This window comes from Lactuca virosa, chromosome 4 (assembly GCF_052849685.1).
Source record: "Lactuca virosa cultivar CGN04683 chromosome 4, Lactuca_virosa_CGN04683_v6, whole genome shotgun sequence".
NCBI lineage: Eukaryota > Viridiplantae > Streptophyta > Magnoliopsida > Asterales > Asteraceae > Lactuca > Lactuca virosa.
The window spans coordinates 35,163,159-35,173,460 of NC_136429.1; positions in this window are offsets into that span (position 1 = coordinate 35,163,159).

Consider the following 10,302-nt stretch of genomic DNA (forward strand, 5'->3'; position numbering starts at 1 on the left):
AAAAACATAAAATTTGTGTTCCAAAAAAAATTATACTAACCACCCGTTGGATATTGAAAATTAAGATATGGTCTCTGTAAGGCTTCATTGAAAATTCTTGTGTCGTGTGCAGTCCCCTCCCAACCGGCCCATACAAATGTAAAACACATGTTAAAATCACAAACAACAATTATATTTTGTGTTGCATATCCCTTTTAACCAATGTTCTTCGCTTCCTCTTTTTGTGGAACTGATGCCCTAATGTGTGTCCCATCTATAGCACCAATGCAATCCTTCAAATACAAAGAAGATATCATAAATAAATTATTTGTTAAAGTTTGACTACCAAGTAACTGAACAATGGATAATACCTTGAACATTAGATGATACCGAGGGTTATTTAATATATATTCGGGAATATCATCATTATAGTTTGCGTCTGGCTTGATGATGTCGGCACTCAACTTTAGCACGACTTCCAAAACTGTATGGAAATGCCTATGAATCATTTCCCCCGAATGATTAAAAAATTATTGCACAAATCTATTGCTACACCCATGAACCAAAGTCATCAATAATATTCCTACAGACTCCTCAATAGATATATTTCGTGTTTGTTGCAGTCCGTAATTTGTAGCAAGATCTATGCATAACTGTCTAAAAACTGGTACGTGCAGTCTAAACATCTCATAACACCGTCTAGGATGGCCATTTAGTACTTCATTAATAAACATGTGTCATATGCAGTTTGAAGTGTGACATGGCCTACGTACGTTACGAGCTAGTATTATCCCTTTCAAAGCTAAGCCACATAAGATTTCAAATTCTCTATCCTCTTCCACCCAACATTCTTCATTATCATTAGATGAATTAGAGTCATCACTATCCATCCTACATAATACAAATAAAAAGATGTCAAGAAATAACACATAATATAAAATGTCGATTACATAACAACAAACAATAACACATAATATAAAATGTCGAATACATAATGTCAAAGGACAACACATAATGTCAAAGCATAACACATATTGTCAAATCATAACACATAATGTCAAAACATAACACAAAAAACAATAAGACATAATGTCAAATGCCAAATCATTATTTCATAAGTAACTTAAGGAACTCCATCTTTGCTTCATCAATTGTTGGAAACATAAAAGCTTCATGATTTTGCTTTTTGGTGAAGACAAGCAATGCTTGTGAAAATTCTTTGGACCCTTCACGAAAATTGGGAAACTTGATGACAATGGCCATGCAATCTACTATTGTTGGGGAAGGATTATTTTGTGGATAAGTTTGTGTGCTTTTTGTTGATATGACATCCAATAAAGCATCTACTTTTTCCTCATAAATTGAACTTTTACTCATGGTTGAACTGTTGTTGGAAACAAGCTTAGACCTCTTCCTTTTACTTCAACTGCTTTCATGGAAACTAGGAAAAAGAGGCTCATCATCATCTAAATTGATTTCATCGCTATCTCCTTTGCCCTCCATATTTTCTTCGTTCAGATTGCTATTGTTTTGAAAGTGTAACATAATCATAGTCTTATCTCCAATGACAACGGTATCCCGAAACAAAAGAGCATATTTCTCATCAAATATGCTCAAATCTGTGTTCCTAAATTTGGCATATTCTTTATTCTCCTGCAAGACAAAAAGATAATGTAAATAAAAAATGCTCAATCTATATGCAATCATAACTTAAAATAATTAAAGAGAATAGTAAATCATACCTTTATTTTCTCCTCCCACCACTCAGGCGATGCATCTATTAGGCTTCTCATCCCACCGAGTCTGGCTTCAAGCCTCATTAAGCGGCAGTGCCGAATATAAGGGTGGGCAATAGGGACGTTTGCACAGGGCCCATATATTCTAGGGGCCCAATTTTTTTACTTATATTATGTGTAATTAAAATTCCAAGCCCAAATGCTTAGCTCCAATAGTCCATCAAGCGTGCAGCAGTCCAGAGATAGACAAAATTCTGCCGACTTGTCGAGAAAGTTGAGATTTTGTGATTTCTGACTTTCTGTGACCGTGAGGTCGTGAAACGTGAGAAGGGCAGTTGATCATTCATCATTCAGGGACATTCGATTACTCCACAACGTGCAGGACATTCAGATTTCAGATTTTTATTCAGGGACATTAATAATCATTCAAATTTCAGAAAGTAGAAGGTGAGAAATGAGAAGGGAAGGAGCGGTATTATTCCACAATTTTCTTGTTTTATTTTGTTCCAGACTTCCAGTCAATCATAAATCATTCATCATTAAATTATAAGTTATTCAGACTTCAGTTATGTTTAATTGTTTGTTTTATTTTTGAGATATTGAATGTTGAACCAGAGTATCACAGGATCATATTAGATAATTAAATTACTTAGCAGAATTATTCATCATAAATTGAATTACAATTACATTGTAAATTGTTCCATTGAAATTGAATCAGAATGTGAATGTCATCATATTATAGTTAGTGAATGATGAAATCAGACATCATAAAAAAAATCAGTTTATGTAATTTAATTCGTTACACGTTAATGCCTAAGGGCCTTTTTTTCCACCTCGTCCCGGGCATTTGAATTCTCAGGACCGACCCTGTTAAGCGGTCATAAAGCTTCCACTCTTTTTTCATGTTCTCCAATTTGTTTGTTAGTTGTTTTTTCAAGGTTGTAACCTATTTTATCCTTCATGTGTTTTTGTAAATTCTCCCACCCAATATTATCAAAGTGAGTACCGGGTCTATGGCCTTTTCTTATTTCAGTCAAGCACGAATGGATAAACACCATGAAGCTACAATTATCCCATACGAATTTTGGTTTTTTCATTTTTAAAGATGTTTCACAATCAACAACATTAGTGTGGTTTTCATCCATTATCTGTGAATTACATAGTATCGACATTTAAACCACATAAATATCAACCTAACATGTAACTATTTCATCAATTTCACAAAAATAAGAAGCTGCAAATAAGAAAAAAAATGTAACTATTATATACAATTTCATTAATTTCATCAATTTCATTAACATTTGTAACTGATTTCACCAATCTTTCACGAAAAATAGTTAATCAAAACAAAAAATCGGAAACAATAATCAGAAATAAGAAGCTGCAAATCAGAAAAAAAAATGTAACTATTATATACAATTTCACTAATGTCATCAATTTCATTAACATTTGTAACTGATTTCAACAATCTTTCACGAATTCTAGTTCATCAAAACAGAAAATTGGAAACAACAATCAATTTCTCTCACTCTTATAAGTACCTGTTAACACAACACACAACACAGGTACATATGGATTTCTATACACAACCAGGTAACATATGGGGGTGCATTACAGAAGCAAATTAGAAGAAGGAGGTGCATAAGTACAGAAGCAAATCAATACATTTGGGGGGAAACGATGAAAAATCTCAGAATAAACAAAGCAAATCGGATCTGAAGCTTACCTAAACGGAGAAAGGGGTAGGCGACGTCGGTAATGGTCGTTGACTGAGGAGGATCGTCGGTGGGGAACGGGAGTGGTGAAGTCGATCGAAACGAGAAGATGAGAACAGTTTTGTAAGGTGGGAAAAAAAGACGAGAACATATATATAGGTGGCTGTGAATTGAATAGGGTAGTTGTAAGGGCATTAATGTAATTTACTTTTTTTGAGGTCCAAAAGTCGCAAAAGATACAAAAATGTGTCTTTTATCCAGCTAACTTTTTCTTTTTATCTAAAAGTTGTTTGCAGAACTTTTCCATTTACCAAACAACTTTTGGGACTTTTTGACTTTATGAAGAAGTTAAAAGTCCAAAAGTAGTTTAAAAAGGAACCCCAAACACCCTCATAATATCAAAGCAAAACTCATAAATCGGAATCAAATCAGTTTATATAATAATATAAACCATTAAGCAAGACAAACCCATTACTGGAAATTGAACATCAAATCAAACAAAATCAGGGGAATAAGCTTACTAATTCTCCGGCGACGGTGGTATACGACGTTAGACAAAGGAGGGTTATCTATGGTAGGCGGCAGCAGTTGGTGTTGCTCAGCCGACAATGAAAGTGGTAGTCCGTCACCGACGAGTGCATCGATGCTAATTTCTAGCGTTGTGCAGTGCAACAGTGCTAACTTTCGGCGGTGGGCGGTGGCTGTAGAGTGGTAACTTCCGGAGATTTCAATCTAGTTCTTGTTCTTTGGTATATTGGATCATGGTTTCTTCTAGTTCTAGGTCAAAACTCGAAAAACAGGAGAAAAACCAGAAGTGGGGAAACAAAGGTGTGTTGGATGAGTGGGAGTGGGACCAATCTTTTTTGAGTGGTGATCAATAGTTAATTTTTTTTATATCCAATCCTGGTAGGGACCATTTTTAGATGGAGGCCATGCTCCCCCATTCCTAAAAGATTGAATCTGCCAATGTGCACAACAATCAAGAAGGTTTCATGTAATCCTGTTTAGAGTAAATGGTTTTGATAGAATTTGTTTCAAATATTTAATATACATATATTAATTATAATTAATAAAAAAGAAAAAAGAACATATTATGCTAAAACTAAAGATGCTTAAAATCAAACTCATCCACCTTATACATTTAGAGAACAGCGTTGCTGATCATGAGAGAGAGAGAGAGAGAGAGAGAGACATTTGTCACATGGTTCAATGGTCAGAATTTGGAACTACTACTAAGGAGTTGGTATAGCTTTAATAGATTTATATTACTCGTTGGAGATGTCTAGAAATATAGTTTTTCATTTTATGCATTGTAAGGACAAACTCCAATTTTCTTTTTAGCAATAAAATGAAGTTTTTGTAGTTATTTTATCTTATAGTTCCTTGTAGTGGCATTTATGAAAAGTGTTGGTTATGTTTCTAATAATAACAATATTAATAGTGGATATTGATTCTTCAAGAACGTGCCTGTGGTACTGTCATAATTGACCAAGTGAAAAGAAATCTCATCACCAAGTTTCAGTTGGACAGAAATTTGGAGTCATACAATTCGAATTGCATGATGTATGAGAATCTTGTTCATTGGAAAATTATGACTAATTCATTGTTCACATATTTATGTGAGACAAGTGAAGGACTAATGGATCAAGTACATGTTGACATAAACTTTTCTGATCCACCACAAGGTACGATAACTCTTTTCATCATGATCTACTGATACTTCAACAAATATGATTATGTTTATAAGATTAAGCATAATTCTGATACTTTTGAAAAAGGTTCAAAGAGTAATTGAACGAATAAAATAATCTGTTAGGCAGAAAGATAAAAGATTCTCCAATCTGAAAAGAAAGTAGAGTGCTTTAGTATCATGGTTTATGATCATCTTAGCAATTGTGGAATTGTATCACAATTAATCCTCCAAGAACATCATAGTGCAATTTTATGACTAAGAATAGGAATCAAACGTTGTTGGAAATGGTTTGATCATAAGATAAGTCATACTTTGTTCCAATAAAGTTTTAGAGTCATGCTCAAGTAACTATAAACCGTATCTTGGAACTTATTTCAAACTAAGAAGGTTGAAAACACCACGAAATATGTGGAGTAAAAGTCTTTTCTTGTCGAGAATCCACATGAACTTTTGAATACTTGTTTTAGCTCATCAAGGAATGTTCCTTGAGAAAAAAACTCATATGTCAAGAAGTCAGTGGATAAACTCACTCTTAAAGATTACTTCATTGATTTTATCACGAGTAATTCTAAGATGATAATCTACTATTCTTAAGCAGAGATATATAGTTCATAATTTACGAATCAATTGTGCATTATTTTATCCAAACGTATCTCGCAATTGGGTCTTATAAAGAGTAATTTCATGCATGATTTGGTTAGTAAAATGTATGACTATATAGTCAAAGTAACTCGTTCCTTTTGCCTTAACAAGAAAAGTGATATCTTTGGGCCACTCGATGATTTGTTTCCGACATCTGAAGTGCTTGGTCAAGCCCGGACTAAATTGATGTTTTCAATTAGTAGTCTGAATTCTGTCGTCATAAATCGGGAAATCGAGAAACTAATATTAGACTATGAGATTGATTCTAATCCATGTCTTATGTCTATACGATATCTTGTAGAACGAAGGAATAGTTGATCACTTACCTTAGGGCTAACGGTTGATTTGAATCAAAGTTTGGTAGTGGCTTTGGAAAGCACACTTTGTTGTTTAAGTCAATGTTTATACTTGCATTTATAGTTATAGACTTATCCAAGTGGGAGACTGTTGGATTAAGGTGTCTAAGCCAATAACTAAATTGGTATATTCTTTTAGCTAGAAGCAAAGTCCTTTTTGCCCTCATAACTAGAACTTTTTAAGAATGACATTGAGAGAGAGATGATATGTTTGTTAGTTTATTATATGATTAATAAATTGTAATAAATGATTTGTTAATATATTATGATTAATATATTAATTAGAAATAGATAATTGATTTGTTAATTTATTATGTGAGATCAATTGTTAAATGATTGATTCATTAATTAATAAATTAATGTGAAATCAGTTAGAATTAATTAATTATTAATCAGACTTGATATGGAATTAACTTGGGATTAATTGGAATTAATTAAAGTTCCAAAGGTTGAATTGAAATTGTAATTGAGCAATGAAGAAAATTCTAGAACCCATATAGTGGTGAACGAAATTTAGGAGTGTTCTAAGGTTTCTGGAATATTCCTAAAGCTAATAAGGATATCATATTTGAATAAAATAAACCTTAATATTTTATTATTCAAATTTAGGGTTTTCCTTGTCTCATCCACACTATAAATAGGACCCCAAGGGTTATTATTTTCGTTCATATGATTCGCTTAAGGATACTCTAGCCGAAAATATCCTATCTCCTCTCTCCTTTTGTCTTCTAGTTATAGGGTTTTGGTGTGAACCATTAGAGGCATCATCTTTTTGGTGCTAAGGTTTCCAAGACCTTCACTACAAGGGGATTAAAGTGCTATGTTTACTACAACAAACAAAAGGTATGTAAACCTAATCCCATGATTTCGATTATATTAGGGCTTATGCTAGTTTTATTGTTCATAGTATGTTGCCTTCAAAGTGTTATGACATAGACCCTTTATAGGATGCATGCACCCTCTTAATTCTTAAGTGTTTTTCATATTGTACATGATTTTATATTCTATAAAACTCATCAGTGGTATCAGAGCTTTGGCTTGTCAAACATTTATCGCACATGAGATGAATTGAAGAAACAGTTTTCAGAAAAATTACTGATCTCATGACGTGGCAGAGCCTCTTTCACGACGTGAGATGTGTTTTTCCTAAATTTCGGTTGTTATCTTCCTAATCTAATTTATGGTATTAGTTTGGGTCATTATCTGGTATTAGTTCAGCTTGTTACAAAATTTGAATGCCTTGTGTGGTAATTAATAAAACGCTAAATATTGTGAGATATCCTTATTTAATAATTTTTAATTAGATAAATTAAATTGAATTATCTCTTGTGAATTTAATAACTGATTTAATTATAAGAATAATTAAAGGATAATTATAAATTCATTCTAGGTTTAAATTAATTGATTAATTATATGATAATTTAGATAATTAATGTTTGAACCTTGTATTTTGAAAAGATTTAAAATACACCATATACTATATATGATTAAAAGTTTAATATATTATATGTATAAGACAAGTCAGTAAATCAATAATAGGACTCATTCACGAAGCCATGTTATAAGGGGGTATAAGGAAACAGCCTATAAAATGACCATTGAATGGGTGTCTATTCTCACCCACCGCTCCCTTGCATGGTGGAGGGCCGTTAGCCGAACGGGTTGATAGGACATAACCTCATTAAATTATGATGCTATTAAAGTACTGGAACATTTTATACAAATCCCAACTCTAATTAAAGTACTGGAACATTTTATACAAATCTCAACTCTAGTTACTTTAGGAAAAATATGAAGTGTATGTTAATCCATGAAAACGCACATCACTCTTTATATGTCGTTGGTGGAGCGTGTGTGGCTAACCGACACATTAATGTGAGATTATAAAGTTGAGGTGATGGCAAATCGAAAATTATCATGATTGATGGAGCGTGTGTGGTTTACCGGCACATCAATTCGAGATGATAAATGACCTCGAGGTTGTCAAGCGGGTTTGCATGGTTATTCACATCTTAATTGTGATCATCGGCATCCCAGTCACAATTGGTAAGAGCATAATTCGATATTAAACTTGCCATTGATAAGATTCAATTAATCTCAAAAGATCTAGGAGTTTCATAAGATTGAAATTCGTAAAAGCCTTACCTACCTAAAATAGATTCTCAATTTGATTTCGGCATCCCTCTTCAAAGTTTGAATCGAAAATATGGATCCTAGCCTTAATTTAAATTTATGGGTTAATAATTATGATTAAAATCAACTAACTTGAATTTTCTTTTCTCCCAACCTTTTAGATGTCTTATGAAGATAGAAATGGTCTTCCTCATTCTTCTGGAATTGTTTTCCTCGTTCTGATAGAGATGGTCTTCCACATTCGAGTCCAGGTAAAACGTTTTCCCTTCTTTGATTAATGGTGGAAATGGACATCATCTATCTTCAACTCTTCCTCCTCGTCCTCCTGTGACTCTCCCAACATCACATTTTCCTCGAGTTGAAATATATGAAACTAATCAAGCCCTATTGGCATGTAAGCACAAAGATGGAAATTTATGTGTGTGTGTGTATGTTCTTAAAATGAAATCGCACATTGACAAGTTGGGAAGAATGGGTGTCGTATTCCTGATAGAGCAAGCCATTGATTTGGTTCTTCTATTGCTTCCAAGGTCATATAGTCAGTTCATAAAGAACTTTTATATGAGGAATCTTGTCGTGAACCTATTGATTTGACCGAGATGTTGATAGTTGTTGAAGCAGAAATGCTTAAGAACACAACCGAAGTAGAAATGCTTATAGGGTCTAATCCTAAAGTTTCCATGGACATTGACAATGGTGACATTTTTTATCAAGAAAAGGTTTATCTTCCCAATAGAAAGGGATCTGCCAACACCAAACCGTTTGATCATATCGTAAAGAGAAAGGATCATTCTAAAATCAATCCATATGTTGACCCCAATGAGTCCATTTGTTTCTACTTCCAATTGAAGGAACAATGGAAACAAAGTTGCCCTATATACCCGAAGGGTCTCGAAGATGGAAAAGTCAATTGGTGTGGCTTTACTTCAGGTAAATCCACTATCTAACTCCCCTTTTAAGTTCCCATTTATAAACTTTTTACATCATGTGATGATCACATTTTAATGGAATTGCAGGATCTAAAAGAAATAAGGAAGCTTGAACAAAGTGAGCTAAATCTGATCGTGAGAGATGGACATTTGTCACATGGTTCAATGGTCAGAATTTGGAGCTACTACTAAGGAGTTAGGATAGTTTTAATAGATTGCTATTACTCTTTGGAGATGTTCAAAAATATAGTTTTTCATTTATGCATTGTAAGGACAAGTTCCAATTTCTTTTTAGCAATAAAATGAAGTTTTGGTAATTACCTTATCTTATATTTCCTTACAAAGACATTAATGAAAAGTGTTGGTTATTTTTCTAATAATAACAATATTAATAGTGGATATTAATTCTTCAAGAACGTGCTTGTGGTACTGTCATAATTGACCAAGTGAAAAGAAACCTCATCACCAAGTTTGAATTGGACAGAAACTTGGAGTCATACAATTCGAATTGCATGATGCATGAGAATCTTGTTCATTGGAAAATTATGACTAATTCATTGTTTACATATTTATGTGAGACAAATGAAGGACTAATGGATCAAATACATGTTGACATGGACTTTTCTAATCCACAACAAGGTACGATAACTCTTTTTGTCATGATTTACTGATACTTCAACAAATATGATTATGTTTATAAGATTAAGCATAATTCTGATACTTTTGAAAATATTCAAAGAGTAACAGAACAAATAGAAGAATCTATTAGGCAGAATAGGCAGAAAGATAAAAGATTCTCGAATATGAAAATAAAAGAGAGTGCTTTAGTATCATGTTTTATGATCATCTTAGTAATTGTGGAATTATATCACAATTAATCCTCCAAGAACATCTTAGTGCAATTTTATGACTAAGAAGAGGAATCAGATATTGTTGGAAATGGTTTGATCATAAGATGAGTAATATTTTGTTCCAGTCAAGTTTTAGAGTCATGCTCTAGTAACTATAAATCGTATCTTGAAACTCATTTCAAACTAAGAAGGTTTAAAACACCTCGAAATATGTAGAGTAAAAGTGTTTTCTTGTCGTGAATCCATATGAACTTTTGAATATTTGTTT